This window comes from Protopterus annectens, chromosome 6.part1 (assembly GCF_019279795.1).
Source record: "Protopterus annectens isolate FY-2018-M chromosome 6.part1, PAN1.0, whole genome shotgun sequence".
Classification (NCBI taxonomy): Eukaryota; Metazoa; Chordata; order Ceratodontiformes; family Protopteridae; genus Protopterus; species Protopterus annectens.
Window position 1 is genome coordinate 343,508,124 of NC_056738.1, and position 23,458 is coordinate 343,531,581.

At 44.7% G+C, this 23,458-nt stretch overlaps 1 protein-coding gene and 2 non-coding genes across 3 annotated transcripts in view; all 3 read right to left on the reverse strand.

The window, feature by feature from the left end:
• The window catches only part of LOC122805289 (neutral alpha-glucosidase AB-like), a 270,885-nt gene that overhangs the window by 174,316 nt on the left and 73,111 nt on the right, over window positions 1–23,458 (reverse strand). The window lies entirely within an intron of this gene.
• Window positions 483–617, reverse strand: LOC122805706. Its single transcript, XR_006365414.1, has one exon. It is a non-coding gene; the product is annotated as a small nucleolar RNA SNORA57 (small nucleolar RNA).
• Window positions 4,272–4,406, reverse strand: LOC122805710. The gene has a single exon (XR_006365418.1). It is a non-coding gene; the product is annotated as a small nucleolar RNA SNORA57 (small nucleolar RNA).

The window sequence follows — 23,458 nt, forward strand, 5'->3', positions numbered from 1 at the left end:
AACACACACACCCGCAAACACACACACCCCACAAACACACACACACAAACACACACACACACACAAACAAACACACAAACAAACACACACAAACACACACACAAACACACACCTTTCCAACTCTCGAGTTATGCTCTTCCCAACCTTGGCTGATCTACCCCAAGAAAGTCCATGTTAACTGGTAGGGCAGATATGTACATGCAATGCACCTCACTTTTCAAGCCTGCAAGGAATTTGCACTTCACTTTTCAAGCCTGCAAGGAATTTGCACTTTGCTTACTTGATAAATTCACTCCCATTACATCAACTCTGCACTTACCCTGCCTCAGGAAAAAAATTACTACAAAATTTAAAAAGCCTTCTGTCCAAGTGTTTCAAATTTGAAAATTCTACTGCCACAAGAAGTGCATTTAATATGCTAATCATAACACTAAACTGAAATTCAAACTTTACACTGCACACCAAGAAGTCTTCACCCAAAATGTTGTCTCAGTGATTGAGGATAGGACCAGTAGATTTAAGCCAACTGGCACCGAAGACATAGCACTGAAAATGCTCTTCCTCCGGACATAACATGCAGGAGTACATCCCAACTCATACATGCCAAGAAAAGGAGGACTAAAAAGTGAAGTTTCACTCCAAAACATATCCCAAAGTGCCATTTTGCATTTATATTTATATAGAGCAGATGAGTAAAATCAGAAGCCACTGCTCTGCGTGCTTACGATATTACTGACAAACACCAATAACAGCATTTCACAAAGCATACAAGTTGAAACTTGTCAAGTCAACTGACCAGAAAGTATGCCAGTTGCACATACAAGTGGTAAAGACCAGCACTGCATCTTTAAACATGCACCTAGACTAATGATCAAATGGTACTGGATCAGTCTAGACTACCAAGACATTTGCTTCTATCTCTGGAAAAATATCTCAACTAATGGGAAACAATGCACTACAATTAGGACTGGGTCAAACCTGGTACCAAGAACAGGCAAAACAGCAAGATAAAGTGCAGTGGTCACTCAAGCATTTTACAACCGATTTCTGCTTATTTATAGACTAAGCTATCCTCCCCAACACATACACGATCACACACACGCTTCCCAGTTTGTCACCCAGTAACGTTATTCCATACATGGTTAAACATCCTTGCCAAAACTATTGTTCTCATCTTTAGTGCATTAGCACATTAGCAGTCAGTCCTGCAAGACAGGGCATTTAAACACTGCCTCTGTCCATTAGGTCAGTTTCATCCACCAGCCTAAATTATTCTTAAATAGGGTCTCTGCACAACATCTAAGGGAGTCTGTCCCATAAGCATGGTATACTCTGGAATATGTAACCAGTTTCTCCAGATCATTCTGATGAAGTCACAAAATATACAGATCACTGAACCCAGTATTTCTAATACCATTTGAGTTTTAGATGCAAATTAGGTCTATTATTGCAGAGTCTGAATGTCTTTTAATCCAGGCATAGGACACCTCAGTCTGTACAAGAGGAAACAAGTGAGCTTTGAGACAGTCTTAGGTCATGTGCCTTAGGCCCAATATTCCTTCTGTAAGCAACATCTGTGGACATTCCAGTTGATGCAAGTGCCTGGACAGGTACATACCAATGTTTATTTTCAGTTAACCAAGCTTCCTTACCATCACATTCACAGGTGTCATGACAGGTACTAAGGAATGATTTGTACATTTGCAAATATATTAAAACAACCTTGGAGCAGTTTTTTTTCTCTTAAATTGTGCTTTTGCTAGGTCTCCATGCATGTAGATTTCAGTGCAACATATTGCCACCTGCAAGACCTAGCTGATGATAAATTCCTAGATATACTTAATCCTACATGGTGAATCACCCCCAGCCCCATATGTTCAGACCCTGAACATACAGTGGGAGAAAAGGAAACCAAAAAAAAAAAAACTAATTTGAGACATTCTTCAAAGAAACCAAGTGTTGTGAAAGTGCAACTCTCCTAATGTTTTCCTTCAGTGGGGATGCTTTTCCTACACAATCCAGAGAGATGAAAAAATTCTTATGTTTTAACCCTCAACTTTTTTTCCAAGGGGGGGTGTGAACCATTCCTTCCCATTTGTCTCATCTGTCTGTTCTGTATGTTGAGAGGAATAGAGTAATTAGATAGAGCGGCAGGGACTAGAAACACAGTAGTTTATCTTTCAGACAGCAACACCACCATTAACATTACATTCAGTATTGAGCTTCTGAACATATTTCAGGATTAACAGTTATATATGTGAAGAACACTAACTTAACTTTAACTCTACAGTAACACTAGAGAAAATACTTTCAAGTTTTAACATTTGATACTGCAGGTGAAAAAAACTCTCACCTTTTGCTTTGCATACACACCTTGGTCAAGAGCAAGTCCATTTGTAGAGGGAAAGGACAATTACGAAGACAGTAATTCTAACGAGAGGTTTAATATCAGATAGCACAAATCAGAAATCACATGAATCATTTCAGACTTGACTACACATTTAAGAGCAACTAAAACCAGCTATTTGAGATGAGGGAATAGTGGTGCTCTAGTCTAAATCAAACCAGAAGGCCAGGTGCATGCCTATTTTTGCACACCATATTGGAAACTTACAGCATTCCTCAGGCTGGGTCACTACTGAGGTAGCAGAAGCAAACGTTACTACGTAGAGGACTTCCTAGCAAGTACTGCAAGAAGCTCTGAAGCAAAATCACACCAGTAGCTAGATCCTTTACAAGAGGCCTGCCAGCAAAGAGGGGCAGGTTGCAGTAAGCCATAATGAATGAAAACAGATCTTCAGGTGTGACTGGACTATGCAAGCAAGTTTACTGGGGTTACTTTGCAAGAATCAGGGGTGTAAAATATATAACCTACTTAAAATTGCAAGCTAAAAAACATTTAACTTTTGGAACCATACCCAAACATTTTACACTTGAAGTGTATGGGATACCTTTTCAAATATGAGCAGGGGTACACCAAGTGACAGACGACACTAAAGGAAAACATCTCCCAATGTAGTTTCTCTAACACAGATCACCCCTTAAGTTTTAAATTTCTTCACATCTATTTTCTCTACCACTGCTCAATGAAGACCCAACCCTTTCACCCATTCAAGCCTCAATTTCAGAAAGGAAACCTCCTCCACACATACAGCCTAAGCTAGTGGTTAGCATTGCTGACCAATTTACACTGAGATTTCTTGCTTAAACGTGTACTAACAGGTGATGTGACACTTTAGAAAAACCTGTACACGAAGAGCAGGGACGAAAAACTACCACATGAACAAAACCATTCTAGTCAGTGAAATACTGACCTCTATGCAAATGCAGAGAATCTCAAACAAATGAATCCTACCAAGCATTTGCACATCTGAAGTGACAACTTTCTGCCAGTTATCCATGACATCACAGCAAACTGAAAGGAGATACCAAGAGCGGTCAACTGTTGGGGCACAAATGCTATGAATTTCAGCTTGTTGGCTTTCATGTATTTAAATGCAAAGCAAAATTCAGCAAGAGAAAACTGATTGCTATCACTAAGTGCTTCCTTATGTTGAGTGAATCATAAAGGGGGGACACAAGTTGTAATGTAGGAAAGACAGGCCCTGCATATTACAGTATAAAATTGAAATGCAACACAAATAACTGTTATATTTAAAGTTACATTTCCACAAGGGGGTGCAGAAAGGAATACAAATCCAAGACAAATCAGACCTGCTCAAAATTACTTTAATGAGACTAAAATAAATTAGAACTTCACTGTTCAGTTTGTATTACACAGACTGTCACAAAAAATTATTTTTCCCAATTACCATCGTATTTCAAAGCCCCCCCTCCATGCTGTCCCCACTTAATGGGTCTACAGCTACTTCACCAATCCCCCCTTCTTCCTACAACGGAAACTGTCCAGATTTTAAATTGCAATCTATTCTTACGCAGTTTTGACTACTCTGCATCAAGGTAGCAGCGACTTGCATAAAATACATTCTAGGCATGTCATTTCATGTACATTCTTCCAAACTTTAGCTCCTGAAACATTACACCAGTTTGAAAAGTCATCCAAATGGCACAGCAAGAGATTACTTTATGAAACCCATATCCATTACATCAGTTTTCTACACTGTCTCTATTAAAAACAAAGACGTGAAACCACTTGAATAGATGTAGTCTTGCCAGTTTTCCAGTTTCACAGATGAGCGTGAAGTCCGGCACTCTACTGCCCAGTGGAACAAACTGAAAAAGCACACAAGCCGAGCGGTCTATACACAAAATGTTGTCTCAGAGACCGAGGATAGAACCAGAAGATTTAAGCTTACTGGCACCGAAGACATAACACTGAAAATACTCTTCCTCCGAACATAACACACAGGGGTACTGTTCAACTCATGTATGCCAAGAAAAGGAGGGCATCCCTGTATTCTCTTATAAGACAGATTAAATACAATGCCCCTTTCAGCATGTACCTCTCAAAAGCACATGCAGCAACTAAGACAGATTCTTCACCCACAGAATCCAGGGCCTCAAACATTTACCCTACACAGAGGCTAAAAGCCCTGTCCCTCTAGTCAAGTAGCCTACAGTCTCTTTCAGAGGTGACCTCTGTCTGGCATACAAAAAAAAGGGAAGTAAATATTGTGGGAAGAAAGATCCAGGGAATTGTTATGGCTAGGCTTGTAGAGGCCCTAGGGCCGATAGTTTAGTACAAAGCTATGAATCTACACAGTAAACTATCACCCCACCCTGGGGGGGACTGCTGCATATCTGCAACTCAAGCTCCACTATGTGGCCCAGAGACCCCCCCCCCTTTTGTGGAATAGACTCTCTTCACATACCTTTTGTGGAATAGACTCTCTCCACATAAAGCAGAGCACCTCATTAAACCTTTTTAAGCACAACCTGGATAATTGGATGGGGAACAGAAAATACACCCCTGGGATTCCATCTATGTCCCTGCTGGACAGTAGCACAGGGTGCTGACTTGAACATAGGCTAAATCCTTGGCTAGGCTTGTAAGGGCCTCAGGGCCAATAACCTAGTAACTACCTATAACCCTACGGTATTAAAAGTCTAACCACGTTAGGCTCCCAATCCTGGCAAATCTAAACCATATCCAAAAGTGAAGCCATTATAAAGCCTTTACGTAGCCACAACATGCAAACTGCTTCATAACAAAAGCACTACACCAAAGTAGTCTGCAACCCTAACAAGGCATTACTGACATGCCATAAAAGCATGCAAAATGAATGAAAGCTCAAACTTGACAACCAAATGACAACTTTATTAAAATAGTCTGTTACTAGTACAAGGTAATCATAAAGTTACTCATGATCAAGCGGATTTGATCATAAACTAAATTACGATAGGCTTAATGCTGTCAAAGAACGTAGCTGAAAAAAAATCATACTAGCAACATGGAATTGGCACATTACGGTTTCTATACAGCTGCTGAAATAGTGCTGTAAATTTATTTTCAAGGATTAAACTCGTTATTCCAAATTTGAATCAAGTCTGCTATGGAATTTTGGCTGCCGTCCGAGTACACACATGCACTGGGACACATCTCTCGCGTTATATGGGCGTCTGCGCGTTTACAACAACGTTAATTTTAAAAGCATAAACTAAACAGTTTCAACTACATCGAAATTGTACCCCAAGCGAGGACGCCCTGCCTGGGTTTGCGCAACCACTCCACCACCACGTCCTTCTACTAGAGTAGATAGAAGCTACATTAATAAAGCTTTGTATTTAGTGTTTTAATAAAGTTTTCATATATCATACTATTAAAATACCTTTCTTGGACATTTTCTCCCCAGGTCTTCGATAAAAATGGGCCTCTGGCCCAGCCAGAGACCACCCGGTTAATACTTGTAAATAAACAAATCAAATATCTACATAAAAAAATAAGCAGCTGTAAACTCTATCCCCGCAAAACTGAGGGTAAACAACCATAAAAGCCCCAACAATCTGAACAGAGAATATTACGCTCCAATTTAAAAGTTTTTCCTTGGTTTTAAAAACGTCACAGATCACTTGAATGTTATATCCCGGAAAAAAACTGCACATTTACTCAGTTAAAAAACCTTAAGCGCAAAAGGGATCAACTACCACCACGTGCATTACAGCGCATCCAGGAGAAATCCCCGTACAGCCCAGATATAAGAAAAAAAAAAACAAATACGAGAAGAGTCAACAATGAAAAAGAAAAACAAGCATAATGCATAATCAAACATTCAGGCAAACTGCGTAATTCCATTTTACAACAGCCAAATGCTGATAAACAATGCAAATCAACCATAGCCATGAAAGAACTATAGACTAAACAAACAGCACTCCACCCAACTTAAAGAGAACGAGCTACCTGTTCCACACGGTTTTATACAGCTCTTCAAGGAAAGTACAGTTTTGTACCTACCATAAATGTACATGTTCGAGGGCTATTACAGCTGCAGTAGTTACATATGGGTTTTCAGCCGGCAGGCGGTCCCTCGGTCGGCCGAATTCCAAAGTCTTGGTCCGGCGTCGGTTGTTGTCGCGTACTCTTCTGACGTCAGGAAGGCTAGAGTATAAAAGACACAGCCGACGCCATCTTCTTCAGTCTTTCTTGCCCCAGATGTCAGGTGCCCCCAAAAGGAAGGCAATACATAAATTAGTGTGATACACAAATGTAAGCAAATAAAACATAGTAGGATAACCCAGTCAGCAGGTATGAATAGGTATTCAAACCCCAAGGTCTTAGCAAGAGGGGAAGGAGGGTGGGAAACCTGTACTGCAGCTGTAATAGCCCTCGAACACCTACATTTATGGTAGGTACAAAACTGTACTATGTTCATCGTGCATTACAGCTGCAGTAGTTACATATGGGTAGAATCCCAAAGCTATGTATAGGGTGGTAGGTACTATCTGGAACTGGGATGAGCTAGAATGCCCTGCAAAACTGCAGTGGCAAAGCCTGCTCTAGTTCTGGAGTATAAAGGCAGATGGTAATGCTTTGTGAAAGTATGTACAGAACTCCAAGTGGCTGCCTCCAGGATCTCCTTAGTAGGCACTCCTCTGAGGAAGGCTGTAGAGGTGGCTGTGGCCCTAGTGGAGTGGGATCTGATACCAGTAGGTACGAGCTTTCCATGATGGGAATAACAAAAGCGTATGCAGTGACCAATCCACTTGGAAATGGTCTGTTTAGTTACAGGTTTCCCTTGACCCCCCACAGCATAGGAAACTAGGAGTTGATCTGATTTTCTGAATGACTTGGTTCTGTCCAAGTAGTAACGTAGCTGCCTATGGATATCTAAAGAATGAAGCAGCCTTTCCCCTTTGTTTTGAGGATTAGAGTAGAAGGTAGGAAGGTGGATGGCCTGGTTTAGGGCTACCCTAGATACTACTTTAGGCATAAAGGAGGGGTTAGTACGCAGGGAAACCCTGTCCTGATGGAATATTAGGAATGGCTGCACTGCCATGAGGGCCTGTAACTCAGAAACCCTACGAGCTGAAGTGATGGCCAGTAGAAAAGCTGTTTTCCAAGACAAATATTGTAATTCTGCTGAAGCACCTGGTTCAAAAGGAGGCAATGTCAATTTTTCCAGTACATAGTTAAGGTCCCAAGCTGGTACTGGTTGTTTCCTTGGAGGCCTTATGTTCTTAGCCCTTCTGAGGAACTGTCGCAGTAGAGGGTGTGAGAATAAAGGAGGATCCATGTTGAATTCTGCAGATATTGCTGAGGCATGTATCTTGATTGAGGAAAAGGAAAGTCCCTTGTTCAAAAGTTCAGTTAGGTACTGTAACATCTGAGGCAGGTTTAATTTTCTAGGATCCTGTCCTCTTTCTTCATTCCAACAGCAAAACCGCTTCCATTTTGGAGTAAGCTTTTCTTGTAGATGGTCTTCTAGCCTCCAAAATGACATCCTGCACTTCTTTGGAGAGTAGTGCCTGATGTGAAGTTAAGGGATTTTCCATGCAGCTAGACTGAGAGTTTTCAGCTGACTGTGAAGAGTTTTGAAATTGTTCTGCGTCAGCAGTAGACGTGTTAGAGGCAGGGGCCACGGAGGAGTGTGTGTTAGGTTCCTCAATAGTGGATACCAATGTTGTCTCGGCCAATCTGGAGCAATCAGTATCATCCTTGGCTTGTCTGTTCTTGCTTTCAGAAGCACCTTGGGCAGCAGAGGTAGTGGTGGGAATGCATAAACTGACCAAGTTGTCCATGTGAATGAAAGGGCGTCCACTTTCCAAGCCTTTGGGTGGAAGGTCCTTGAGCAAAACTTTTTTAATTGATGATTATTGTGGGGGGCAAAAAGGTCTATGTCTGGCCTTCCCCATGCTTGAACAATCTCTGAGAATACGTGTGGATGTAGCCTCCATTCGTGAGGATCTGTCATATGCCTGCTCAGAGTGTCTGCCAGTGTGTTTTCCATTCCTGGTAGGTACTGAGCCTGGAGTTCTATTTGTCTTTCCAGAGCTAGATTCCAAAGAGTCATCGTTAATCTGCACAAAGGGTATGAATGAGTCCCTCCTTGTTTGTTTATGTACCACATTACTGTGGTGTTGTCTGTTCTTATGAGCAGCTGTCCTGGATGCAGGAAATCTCTGAAAGCTGAAAATGCCTTTATTACTGCCAGCATTTCTTTTCGATTGATGTGAAGGTGCTTTTCTGTTTTGTGCCATCTGCCCTGAATGCACCTGTCCTTCATGTGCGCCCCCCAGGCGTAATCTGAGGCGTCTGTGGTTATGACTTGTGTAGCTTGAGGCTTGCAGAATGGGAGGCCTTTGTTTACTTTGCATGCTTGAGCCCACCATATGAATTCCTTTTGTAGGCAGGGAATTATTGGAATCTCCACTTCTAAGCTGTGACTGTGTTGAGACCATAGATTTTTAGGTACCATTGAAGTTTCCTCATGTGCAGCTTTGCACATGGGATTAGAAGAATGCAAGATGCCATGAATCCCAGAGCCTGCAGGATTTTCCTTGCAGTAAGCCTGGTACTTTTGCAAGCATTTTGAAGTAGTGAGATAGTTGCCCTTGTTTGTCTGTTGTTAGGTAAGCCATCTGAGTGTTTGTGTCCAAGTTGGCACCCAGGAAGGTAATTTTCTGAGAGGGTGTTAGTTTTGATTTCTCCTTGTTGATGGTGTATCCCAGAGAAAGCAGTAAGCGTGTCACATATGCTAGATGTTTGAGAAGTACGAGTTTGCTGTCCGCTTGGATCAGGCAGTCGTCCAGATAAGGGTAAATTTGTATCCCTTGAAGTCTGCAGTATGCAATCACTGATGCCAGGCACTTGGTGAATACTCTGGGCGCAGTAGATAAGCCAAAGGGCAATGCAGAGAATTGATAGTGTTTTGAACCTGCAAGAAATCTGAGGTATCTTCTGCAACTTTGTCTGATTGGGACATGCAGGTATGCCTCCTTGAGGTCCAATGTTACCAGCCAAACCCCTTGCCCAGCATGGGAATGAGTTGCTGTAGTGTGAGCATCTTGAATTTTGGCACTAGAAGAAATGTGTTGAGAATGGATAAGTCCAGAATGGGTCTCCAGTCGCTTCCTTTTCTTGGCACCAGAAAAAGCCTTGAATAAAAACCTTGTGCTTGTTGGTGCGTAGGTACCTTTTGTATAGCCCCCATGTTTAGGAGCTTTGCAATTTGTAGTTGTGCCTCTACCCTTTGATTTTGTGGTAGGTTTGGCATGCCTCTCATTTTTGGAAGAGTGTGGAAATGAAATTTGTAGCCTCTGTTTACTATGTCCAGAATCCATTTGTCTGTTGTGACAATATGCCAATTGTTTGCAAATAGTGCCAGTTTCCCTCCCAAAGGTGCTGCCAGTTGAATTCTGCTTGGCATGGAAATGAGGGAGTCATTGAGTTTGCTTCCTGTACTGCTGTGCACTGTCGTCACCACTTCTTGGTGTAGGTGATTGCCATTGTCTGCCTCTGTAGGATCCTTGGGTTTGTCCTCTGCCCCTTCCGCGTCTGTATCTGCCCCTTTGGGCTTTGTCAGTCGTTGGAAAGGACCAGTTTTTTGATGGCCAATTCCTGCTGAACCTTGGTGGCTGAACCTGTAAGAAAGCTTTGACAGTTTGCATAGATTTTGCCTTTTCTTCCATTTTATGTAAAATATCCTCAGCATTACCACCAAAAAGAACATCCTTGTGTAATGGTGCATCTAGAATTTTTGCTTTCACTTGATCTGGAAGATTTTGTTCCCTTAGCCATGCATGTCTGCGAATGACTGCTCCAGTGGCGGCTGATCTGCTGGAGGCCTCTAGTGCATCATAACCACATTGTAAGGTGTGCTTGCCCACTTGCTCAGCACTATGCATCATATCCTGCAACTCTTTTAAATCTGGTTGTTCAGGTTGTGACATTTTTGTTTTTAATTGTGATAACAGAAATTGCTGATATCTAATCATATGAAACTGGCAGTTTAAGGCCCTCATGGCAAGGGTGGCCGAGGTGTAAACTTTCTTTCCCCACCTTTCTAGAGATCTAGATTCCCTTCCGAAGGCAGTGGGTTCTTGGCCGTGGAAGCCTTAATTCCTTTAGGGCCTTGAGAAATAGTTTCAGGATCTGCATTATGGCCTTTATAGAGGAACTGATGAGAATTAGGAACTCTGTAATACCTATCCGGCTTAACTGGTGCAGGAGGCAGAGAATCAGGATTTAAACAGGCCTCCGGTATACATCATCTAAAACCTCCAAAACAGGAGGAATAGCCAGAGGCCTATGCTGAGGTAACCAGAGGAATTCCCTGAGCCTTTTCTTGGAGTCGGAAAAATCTTGGCCTTCCCAATGGAAGTGCTCTCTCAAGGAGTGTAAAGTTTCCCCAAAGGAAAAATCCTCAGGGGGGGATACAGAAGGAATGGACTGCTCTGCATCCGAATCCTCAAAGGGAGAATAAGACTGTTCTTCAGCATCAGAATGTTCTGATAAAATGGAATCTTGGTCAGAAGGAGGAGAATCCTCCTCTACTCTGGGTTTCTTGTCAGGAGGGGCCTGTGAGCCTCTAATAAGAGTGATCAGGTCTTCAGCCATTTTAAGCATGTGCTTCTTAGGCGTGGGCCCAGGTCTTGGGCCTTGTGAGGCAGGCCTAGAAAGTTGCTTGGCTGATTTTGCTTTTGTAAAGGCCTTGATGGAGAAGGAAGATGAAGGGCGAAATACACCATGAGTGGATGTAGATCTATCCACATTGGTGGGTTCGACATGAACAGGTGCTTCGGTAGTAGTTTGGGAAAGGACCGAAGAACCAGCGGTCTCAGGTACAGAAGACCCCGCCGAGGGAGTGTCGTCGGTAGTCAGGGACTGCAAAGGCGTCTCACTGAGAACCGGCCCACGTGGAGCTTGTTTCGGCGTGGTGTCGGTGGAGACCGCAGTTCTCGACTGACGGTCCTTTTCTTTGCGTTTTCTGGACATAGCAGTAGTCGGAGTATCCGACGACATTTTATAGTTAAACGCTTTGCCAAAATAGTGTTGGGCGTACTCCGCCCGACGCTTGATAGTGCGTTTATTGAAGGTAGCACAAAAGCGGCAGCCCGAGACGTCGTGGTCTGGGCCCAAACAAGGTATGCAAAGGGAATGGAAATCCTTATGCGGTATTTGCTTCCCACAAGAAATACAATTATTAACTTTTTCTGACATCGGTCTGAGGCAAGAAAAGGTTCCCCAACGGGGTACTTAGCTTTAATGAAGACTTCGGTTCCGAAATTTTTTCGTAATTCAGGAGCTGGCCGACCGGCACTTGCGAACTGCTTCTGCTTCGGGCACCGTGCGGCAAAAAAGACTGAAGAAGATGGCGTCGGCTGTGTCTTTTATACTCTAGCCTTCCTGACGTCAGAAGAGTACGCGACAACAACCGACGCCGGACCAAGACTTTGGAATTCGGCCGACCGAGGGACCGCCTGTCGGCTGAAAACCCATATGTAACTACTGCAGCTGTAATGCACGATGAACATCAGTGATTCTTGAAAAGGCTAGAGTGTATAAAGTTTAACACGATGGGCGAGCGTCCCCTTTTGCCTAAGCAGCATTACTGCAGCAAAATCTTGCTGAATGAAAGTCCGTTCCGTTCGGAAAATCCCATTTTCGTTGAGATCCCTAACTAAACCCTTGTAGAAATTTCCCCCAAATACTTTGTTGTTTATTTATATTTATTTGCAGAGAACAGAAGGTCAGCAGGACTAAGAATATACGTGTGTGAATGAGAGGGAGGATAGAGGAATGGTGAGGATGCAGGGAGTAGAGGTGGCGAAGGTGAATGAGTTTAAGTACTTGGGATCAACAGTTCAGAGTAATGGTGAGTGTGGAAGAGAGATGAAGAAGAGAGTACAGGCAGGATGGAGTGGGTGGAGAAGAGTGTCAGGAGTGATTTGTGACAGACAGGTACCAGTAAGAGTGAAAGGGAAGGTCTACAAGAGGGTAGTGAGACCAGCTATGTTATATGGATTGAAGACAGTGGCACTGACAAAAAGGCAGGAGTCAGAGCTTGACGTGGCAGAGCTGAAGATGTTAAGATTTGCACTGGGTGTGACGAGGGTGGACAGGATTAGGAATAAGTATATTAGACGGTCAGCCCAGGTTGGAAGGTTTGGAGACAAAGCCAGAGAGGCAAGATTATGTTGGTTTGGACATGTGCTGAGGAGGGATGCAGAGTATATTGGGAAAAAGATGCTAAGGATGAAGCTGCCAGATAACAGGAAAAGAGGAAGGCCTAAGATAAGGTTTATGGATGTGGTGAGAGAGGACATGCAGGTGGTTGGTGTGACAGAGCAAGATGCAGAGTATAGGAGGAAATGGAAACAGTTGATCTGCTGTGGCGACCCCTAACGGGAGCAGCCGAAAGAAGAAGAAGATTTGCAGAGAAGTGCACTGATTAATACTGACCAATTTCAGGCTCAGCGCCAGTCAGATACAAAACATTTCACAAAGAAAAATAAAAAAATGTCAGCAATAACAGAATTATAAGACTTTCGGCTTTTCCCAGTTAGGGGTCGCCACAGCGGAACTCCGGTCCGCTCATGATTGGCAGTGGATTTTTATGGTGCCGAGTTGCCAGCCCGATGCCCAACCTTCAACAAAGGCACGCCCATTCACGCTCGCACCTACCTGCATGTCTTTAACGTCACTCAACCTCGGGGAGGACATGCAGACTCCACACAGAAGGCGCTCCAGCCGAGAATTGAACGGGAGAACCTCTTGCTGTGAGGCGACAATGCTAATCGCTGCACCACTGCGGCCTGTCAATAACAGAATAGTTAGATTAATTATATTGAAAAAACTGTGCATGTACATTCCAGTGAATAAGCACATTGTAAAGTACAGTCAAGCACAGTGTAATGTACAGTAGCATACATTAGTTTCTAAAGCAGGTCAATCTTCAGTAAAAAGAAGTTATGTCTTACCATAACGCTCCATCTGTCTTGTTGATCTTCGTTCATTCCTTACTGATGGGTTATCGGTTCCGTCCTCGGAACCCAGCTGGCCAATATCAAGCTCGAATCAGCAAAAAACCCTCGAGCCAAGGTCCTACCCAGAATGCTCTGCTCCCTGTTACCTCAGATCGAGTTTGCAAGTTGACAGATAAAAGTAGAGGCTACCTCTGGTCATATCAGACCTACAAGAAAGGAGTACATGAGGTCAACCAAGAACCTCCAGATGGGGGAAGGAGGGTGGGAAGTAATGAATGAAGATCAACAACACAGATGGAACGTTATGGTAAGACATAACTTCTTTATCTGATGTTATTAATCTTCATTCATTCCTTACTGATGGGACAGAGTCCCCAGCTACCTGTATTCCTGGGTGGCCCTCATGCAAGGACATTCCTGAGCACCATGGAGCCAAAGGAAGCTCTACCTCTGGAGGCCAAGTCCAATTTGTAATGAAGAATAAAGGTATGAGGTTTAGCCCAAGTTGCAGCTGAGCAAATATCATTGAGAGAAGCCTTAGCATGGAAAGCTGCTGAAGTTGCCATAGATCTTGTAGAATGTGCTTTGACTGTATGAGGCAAGGTGAGATTGTTTTTGTTGTAGATAAAGGTAATACAATTTCTCAACCATGAAGCCAATGTAACTTTTGATACAGGATGAAACCGTCTAGGTCCAGAAAAAGCCAGAAACAGTTGGTCTGATTTACAGGTAGATTTAGTTCTGTCCAGATAAAATCGTATTTGCCTTTGAACATCCAAGGAGTGAGACAATACTCTCCCTTGTTAGAATGGTTAGGAAAGAACACTGGAAGGTCAATAGATTGGCTGATAGATCACTCTGACACCACATTTGGTAAAAAGGTAGAATTAGTTCTCAGTGATACCCTGTCCTTATAGAAGAAAAGATAGGGAGGTTTAATGCATAAGGCCTGAAGTTCTGACAATTGCTTGGCCTTTTCTATTTGTTAAGATAGATTAGTCTGGTGGATGATTTATGAGATGCAATAACAGTACTGCACACAGGGGACGAGAGGTTTTCATGCCTGGCAATTATTGGAAGTGGAGAAACCAAGCTGTCAGCTTTAGGGTTGTTAGATTGGGGTGAATCAGACCCTGCATATGGGAGATCAACACTGGGGATGGATTGAGGATCCATGGTTGATCTAGCAGGTGAGGTAAGAGGAAGGGGAAACCAGACTTGTCGAGGCCAATATGGAGTAATAAGGATCACTTTGCTCTTCAACTGTCGTGCTTTCTTCAGAAATTGGGAGATGAGGGGAAGAGGAGGAAAGGCATAAAGAAGACCTGAGGACCAAGCATGGACTAGAGTGTCCCTTGATGACTGTCCCCGAGGGGAGATCAGGGCAAAGTAGTTGCTGTACTTGTAGTTGGTTGGGGAGGCAAATAGGTCGCAGCAAGGCTGGCCCCAGCAGATGAAGATTTTTGCCGCTATCAGAGGATTGAGGGACCACTGAGGAGGCTGTAGAATGCACCTGCTCAATTTGTCCGCTACCACGTTGGAGCTCCAGGGAATGTGCGTTACAATCAGAAAGCGGTTGTGAGCTATCACCCACTGCCATATTCTCAAGACCTCTTGGCATAACGGGTAAGATCTAGTGCCCCCTTGTTTGTTGATGTACCAGACCACTGACATGTTGTCTGATTAGATCTCAACAGCCCTTCACAGAAGGATGGAGTGAAATGCTTGCAACGCTAGAAGCACCGCCCTCAGTTCCAGGACACTGATATGCAAAAGGGTTTCTGTCTCCGACCAGGTGCCTTGGACCGAGTTTCCCTGACATAGCTCCCCCACCCCATCGGGGAGGTGTCTGCGGTCACCGTCTCTATCGGTTGATGGGGGTTGAAAGGGCGAGACCATTGTAGGAAATTTTGAGACGTCCACCAGAGTAAATCCTGCTTGCATCTCTGAGTTACACTTATTTGAAAAGACAAAGGATGTTGTGGAGAATACCACTGAGTGAGAAGTAGCCACTTGAAAAAGTCTCATGTGTAATCTGGCTAGAGGAACAATAAGTGGTAATCGAAGCTGCCATTGACAGCAATAGCTGAAGTACAAATCGAGCTGGGAATTTGTGGTGACAGAGCAGCGGTTGAACTTGTTGTCTTATTCTCTGAAGTCTGTGTTCTGGAAGGGATGCTGTGCAATTTTTCGTGTCCAATAGTACCCCTATAAATTCCAAAGACTGAGTTGGGGTTGTGTTGGATTTCTCCCAGTTTATAGTGATTCCCAGGCTTCGAGCTGTTAAGAGAATATACTGCAGGGCGTCTTCCAGTATACACTTGGTGGGGGTGGTAAGGAGCCAGTTGTCTAGATATGGAAACGAGCGATAACCACTGCCATGCATTTTGTGAACACTCTGGGGGCTGTAGAGAGACCGAAGGGCATGGCTCAAAACTGGTAGTGACTGGCTCCTATATGAAAGTGGAGGTATCTTCTTGAGCATTTGTCCATTTTTATGTGGTAATACGCATCTTGAATATCTACAGAGCACATCCAATTGTCTTCTTCCAGAAGAGGAAAGATAGACTGAACCGTGACCATCTGGAATTTCTCCATTTTTACAAATTTGTTTAGTGTACTGAGATCCAGAATTGGTCTCCAGTCCCCTGTCTTTTTTGGCACTAAAAAGAACCTTGAGTAAAATCTGTATCCTATCTGGTCTGGGGGGGCCGTCTAGATGACTCTTTTTTGTAGCAGCTTTTTGATTTGGTGTGCTTCTTTTTCCTTTTGACTGGGTGGAATGTCGGGCAACACTCTTGATGAGACAGGGCAAAGATGGAAGGGGATGTGATAGCCTCTGGATATAATCCATTGTAAAGAGTCGGTTGCTATCTTTTGCCAGGTAGCAGGGTACAAGGAGAAATGACCCTCGACCGCTTCCAGAGTTGAGCAGTCAGGCCATGCTTCAGGAGCGCTGATAGTGTTGGCCAGTGAAAGAATCTCTGGAACCCCAGTTTCGCAGACCTCCTCTGCCCCAAAAGGGGCATCTTCCATTCGAGTTTCCCCCTCTGCCTCTAGGGGAAATCTTGGCATGTGCATCCCAGAAAGAACCCTGTGACTTCTTGTGCCAGATCTTTCTGCTCCTCTGATTTCTGGAATAGAATTGCTGAGGAGTGGAGTGTCTGACACCAATGGCAGACAAGGTCTTGCCATCTTGTTCGCACCGTGCCAGTGTATCCTTGACTTTAGGGCCAAACAAAGAAGCAGCCTCTATGGGGGCATTCATGAAGGAAACCTTAAAGGAGTCCACAAAGTCACAAAGGAGCATCCAAGCATGTTGTCTGGTGACTATACCTGCACCTGCTGCTCTAGCCGCCCCTTCCGTTGCGTGAGAAATAAGATGCATGGAAGAGTTGGAAATGGACTCTAGGGTGGTTATCTGAGAAGCCACATTATCACGGACTTCGTCAAAAACAGCTCCTGCCAAGGTTTCAGAGAGCTGGTTGATAAGATCTTGCTGAAGCCTGGTAAAATGTGCCAAATAATTCATAAACCTTACAGCGAAGGTCGATGAAGCAAACACACGCTTCCCTAATCTGTCAATTGCCCGGGACTCCTTGTTGGGTGGATGGACAGTTTGGCTCTCTTCTGCCAAATCCTTCTTAGTAGCAGCCGCCACCACCATAGCATCGACTGGAAGACCATGTCATCAGTGAGGGTGCTCAGCAGGGGGCGATAATATTTTATCGGGCCTCATAATGAGCTGGACGAGCTCATCAGCAGGCGGGGTGACCCAGGAGGTAGGGGGCCGGGCAAGAAAAGCCTACAGGAATATGGATTCCACAGAGGAAGGCGTAGAGGGCTTCCAGTCACCCCTCTGTCTAAGGATCTTGAGGATGTCACCAAAAGACACCTCATCAGAGAGTGACCGTGGAGACCCTTCCCCATAATCAAAATCCATATCTTCAGTCAATGACTCTTCAGTGGAGTCCATGTGCTTCCTCTTACATGATGCTTTGTGGGGTGCTTCCTCAGTGGGAGGTTCTGGGGAAGACTGCAAAGAGGGGGTTTCCTGAGGAGGGGAGATCTGAGGCTCTTGTGCCCGGTGTCCAGGAGTTGAAGCTTGTGGCAGTTGCAGCACAGAGGGGGTAGAGGACTCCGACAAATGAGCTTTGCCAGCGGAGGCAAGTGCTCTCTCCATGGCCTGGAAGGCTGGCCTGCCCAAGGAGGGATGGGAGCCGGGAACCGAGCATGACAACCTCGGAACCAGGGTCACACCCTGCCCCGATGAGCCCCCCCAGACCAGGAGTCTCAAGAGGACAGTGAAACCTAAGAGAGAGAGCATTCCTGGAAGGTGCCATACAAAAAATTGGCATAGAGCCAGGAATGCCCTCCCCAACGGCACAGCCACTGACCTGAGAAGAGCCCAATGCCCAGTGCACCGAAGACCACAAGGACTACTCTGGTTCCAAAGTGAGATCCATTACTGGAGTCGGAGGGAGGGAAGCTGCTGTCGGAGTAACAGGCTTCGAAACTTGAGGGGAAGTCGAAGGAGGAGAATATGTTGGTGTTTGAGGCAAAATACACTCACCTGAATGAGGGAACATGGACTTCAATGGTTGAGGGAGACCTCTGGCCACAAGCAACTGGTCAACAAGCCGCAACACATCCTGCTCAGAGAGACTCTTGGTTGACCTCATGGAGAAGGCTGATGGCGATTCTGGCCTTTCTAGGAAAGGACTATACAGACTGCTTGCAAAAGGATCCAGTGAAGGGGAATATTTGGTCCTTGCTAATTCAGTAGGTGCAGAGCTGGGAACAGAGGAAGTCTGCACAGAAGAAAATGGTGTGGAAAAGGCCTGCTCTGAAGATGTCAGCGCCATAGCAGTTGAAGGTGTCTGCACTGTAAAGGCAAAGGTCTGCCCCGAAGGGTATGGTGCCGTAGTGGAAAGTGTCTGCACTGGCAACAAGGACGATGCTGAGAAGGACTGCACTGAAGTACATGTCGGTGCCAAAAAAGCCTGCACCATGGAGTACAGAAGAGTCATACTTGGAGCCGAAGTTGACTGTACCAGTGGTGCCAAAGGGGACTGAACCTGTATTGACGGTGCCGTTAGGGGTTGCGACAGAAGTGTTGGAGCCATAGTTGTCTGCACCTGGAACTCTGGTGCCAATATCAATAAAGGAGACATGGCTGTAGTCAGGATCATTTGGGGCGGTGCCCAGCCTGGAGCCGATAGGGTCGCAGGTGGCAGCGCTGGAGTAGTAATCAATTTCACCTTCTTGTGAGTCAACTCCCTATGATCTCCAGAGGGAGAAGAAGGGAGTGATTTCGATGAAGAAGAGGAAGAATGCCTCTTGCGGGGTTTAACAGGAGGGGGTGAGCCCTCTGACCCAGAAATAGCCTCAGAGAAAGGAGACTTGGGGAGACCTTTCAAAATTAACTTATTCTTCCTCTCATTGAGAGTCCTGGTAGAGAAGTTTTTACAAATCCCACACGGAGGATCTACAGTCAAGTGGGAGACATTAAGACAGTAGACACATAAGTCATGGGCGTCAGAAAGCGGTAACATATGGCCGCAATCCTTGCACTGCTTGAAACCAATGGAACTTTTCTTATCTGACATAGCTGGTGTGGAGAAGAAGCACAGTAGCAAAAGGAAGAATAACGGCTACCCAAGAAAAGGGTAAAAGGAGAAAAGGAAGGATTACCAGTGATGGTAATGGAGAATTACCACAAGATAAGAAAAGAGGGTAATGAAGGGAAAAGACTAAAGGGAGAGAGTCTAACGTGTGCAACAGGGTAGGAAAATATTAGAATAAACTTTTGAGAAAAAAATTAGAGTAATAACAATATATAAACTGTCAAAAAATTAGACACTTAACCGAGAGAGTGGCTTGACACGGCTGTTCAGCAACACGGCAAACGAGATCTGTGGTAACAGGGAGCAGAGCATTCTGGGTAGGACCTTGGCTAGAGAGTTTTTGGCTGATGGGAGCTTGATATTGGCTGACTCGGTTCCAAGGACGGAACCAATAACCCATCAGCAAGGAATGAATGAAGATTAACAACATCAGATATCTTGGTTTAAGAGAAGAGACTCTGAAAGGAGATGAGTTATGTAATAGATCCTGTAAGGGAGCATGAGCATTTGGCTTGGATGAAGAAGTGCATTTTGAGGTGCAATCTGAATTTACAGAGAATGTTGAATACCTACCTTAATGTTGATGGGGAGAACTTGCCAAAGAGTAGGTGCCCTGGAGAAGAAAGCATGTGCAGTGCTGTAGAGTTTGGTTCTAAGAGAAATGAGAGTTGCTGTGGCTTGTGGCTAATCTCTCAAGTTTGTATGCACTACAACTGAAAACTTATTGTAACCGACTTATACCAGATATACACCCACGTATAACACAAAGGTGTAGAGACAGTTTTTTTCTAGCCTGTACTCTTAATGTCTAGTTCTGCTACCTCACATAATCTGTCCTACTCCACTTAATCATGTTACCCCATCCAGACTGTGACTACACTTTTCACAGACCTTAACATAAGTTATAGTAACCTTCCGTACATGCCTTTAAAGGTTTGATTGTCAGGAAAGTTAAATAAATAATTACCACGTTAATTCCACCCCTCCACACAATGTATAACAACCACTTGTGCATGCTTCTGAGTGGGGCCAGTTTTACACTAGGTGGTGCCATGACAAAGGTCTGTACTAAGCTTGTGTCAAAATCCACTTATTCAATCTATAGTGTGGGAGCAGACAAGTCTCCAGAAGCTCTTAGAGGCTAAATGTTATATTATACATGTTCATAGGTGCATACTTGGCTGATGACCATTATAAGCCTAGACATTTGGGTGGTGCAGTGGTTAGCGTTGCCGCCTCACAGCAAGAGGTTCTCTAGTTCAATTCTCGGCTGGGGTGCTTTCTGTGCAGAGTCTGCATGTCCTCCCTGTGTTCGTGCGGGTTTCCTCTGGGTGCTCCTGTTTCCTCCCACATTCCAAAGACATGTAGCAGGTGGACTGTCACTCTAAATTGGCCCTAGGTGTGAGTGTATGTGTGCAGGTGTGTGGTACGGATGAACTACCATAGCAGGGCTAGTCACCCAGAGATGCAATCTTTGGCTCTAGATGATTGTCAATGTTGAAGCGACACCCCGACCCATGTGCAAAAATGAGAAAAGGGGTTGAGGATGGATGGACGGATTCAACCCAAATAGAGTACTGGGTTAAAATAGACGCTTTCTATGGCAAAGGTCCTGGGTTCAAAACCTTTCACCCAATTTACTTATGGTGAGTTTGCATAATGGTTATGATCTTTACCTCAAAGACACAAGATACTGGGTTTGATTCTGAACTCAGGTTATTGGCTAGGCTTAAAATGGCCCTTCAGGGCAGTTAGCCTAGTATTCGCCTATGACCCACAAATTTGATTTATAGAGGGGTGATTTATTGACTGCGTCTCTCCATCAGAGACATTGACTCCAGACTAGGGGTGAATTTCTGATTACCTAGCCATTGATCCAAGTTGCACTTATATAGGGATAGAGAGGAACTCTACTTCACATGGATGGAAAAAATCTTCCAGAGAATGGGAATTCTCTGAGAAACATATCTGTCTCTACATGTCCTATTTATGTCACATGCAAAATGTAGGTCTTTTAATCTTTTAATCTAATAGTTCTGATGCTGTTTGTTTTACATGTGCAAAAGTTTCATCAAAACAGGGTCCAGGGATACCTTGTATGCCAGGCAAAGTTCACGTCCCAGAAGTCTGTATGATACAGAGTTAAGAGACAGGGCTTTGAGGCGATCAGCGAAGGACAATGGGCCAGATTCATGATGGCTTGCACGGAGTCTAACAGTAGTGTAAGACTCCATGCAGCCATCATGTCCGACGAGTGATCCATGAACAGCCTGCAGGGGTGTGTAAGAGAGCTCCTAAAACGGCTCTTACACGGACAGGGCTTGGATATGCAAATTATCTCACTTGCAGCCGAAAGGCATGCAAATGAGGTAATTTTGCGATCCAGGAAGCACAAACCTGTCCGTGTAAGAGCCGTGTTATCTGCAGAAATGTACTCAGTTGACAACTGAGTACCGTTCTGCAAATAGCACAATGGAGCCTTGTCAGCTCCAAATAAAGGTTGCATATGTTCCAGGAAGCATGCCAATGACCAAATATGTGGCCACTGGCAACAGTACCTCCATGACAAATTAAAATAAAAATGTTTTTTTTTTCCGGCCGATGTTTAAACGTAGCGCAGCGCCGCGCAAACGGGCTGCACTAAAAAAAAAACAGAAAAATATTTAAAACCCATAAACGTGGGTTTTATGCAAACCATCAATTTACAATGTAAGGGAATAGCAGGCTGAAAACAACATGGCCACCGAGTAGGGGTTGCTAAGTGGGGAAGCTCAGTGTAAGACATGTAACTAAGCATTAGTAGGCAATCCTATGTAAATGAGTGTTAGGATAGTGAATCGCACTTTTACATAGCATATGAGCACATTCCCTGGAGTGTAGGAGTAGGATAAGGGGGAGTAACAGAGTAGGAGATAGGTGACATCACAGTGGAGTATGTATGAAAGAAATGAAGCTTATTGGAGCAGAGTGGGATGTGAAAGCTGTCAGACATCATGGAAAGAGGTGTGTCAACAGGTAGACATGGGAAAGCCAAGAAATGGAAGGTGTACACTGTGGATAACACCAAAGTTTCTTGACGAGCGTGCATGCGCGCGTGTGCGTGCTGGGAAGCCCGAGTAAGATGGAGTGCGGCTAAGCATGAGTGCATGCGTTTACGCCGGAGTAAGCATGTAGACGCCTGTTTAAAGACTTGTAAGTGCGTTTGCGCTAGTGTGCGCGCGTTTTAACCCGAATAAGCAAGTTGTAGTCCATCTAAGCATGTGTGCGCGCGTGTTAGCTGCTGTGCGTGTGTGCCCCTGTATGCGCATCGCTCCCCCCTGAGGAAACAGACAAGAAAAAGGAAGCACAACAAATTGTAGGAAGCTACCAGGGAATACTAGCAGAGCTAGCAGGTGAAAACAATCAGAATCAGGCAATTACACAGGCAGAACAGTAGCCCACCCCAGCACTGTAAACTCTGCAAACAACAGTGCAGTATGTGTCTCTCAAGAGACACTGCAACACTGGAGTAAGCTACTAGAAGTGAAAACTGAAAAAGCTTCACTCAGACAAAAAAATGCTAGGGGCTGCCATAGCTGTTATAAGGCGACATATGCAACATGCTGAGGGTGGTGACAATGCAAATGCTGCCGGACAACCCACAGTGTGGAGACGGAGAAGTGTGTACAGGCCCAGGGTCACCTACCAGGGGTTACATGAGCTGGAGATAGTGGAGCGCTATAGAGTGGACAGAGACCTCCTGCAGCAAATTGTTGAGCTGTGCAGGCCACGCCTCACACACAGAACCAACAGAGGGGAACCCATCCCAGTGAAAACCAAGGTATGTGTTGGCCTAAGAATACTAGCAACAGGTACCTTCCAGAGACCAACTGGTGATATGATGGGGGTATCACAGGCATCAGCATCCAGGGTACTGCACCAGTTCCTGGATGCCATGTCAGCACATGTCGGTGATCATGTATATTTCCCCAATTCCCGTGAGGTATTGGCCAGCAATATGCATCTCTTCCAGCAAATAGCGGAATACCCTGAGGTAGTGGGTGCAATAGACTGCACGCATATATGCATCAAAGCACCAGCCGGTGAGCGGGGTAGGGCCTACATTAAACGCAAGGGCTTCCCTCCATCAACTGCCAGGTTGTGTGTGATGCCCAGGGCATAATAATGAATGTGTGTGCTGGCTGCCCTGGAAGCTACCATGATTCCCATATCTGGCATCTGACGCAGCTGTACCAGACATTTGCCAATGGGGACATCCCACATGGTCACCTATTGAGGGATGCTGGCTATGCACTGGAGCCGTGGCTGATGACACCCATCAGAAACGCACACACACCTGAACAGGAACGCCATAATGAGGCACACTCACAAACACGTAATATAATAGAGCATGTGTTTGGGCTGCTCAAGTCATGGTTCCGGTGCCTGGACACATCTGGTGGAGCCTT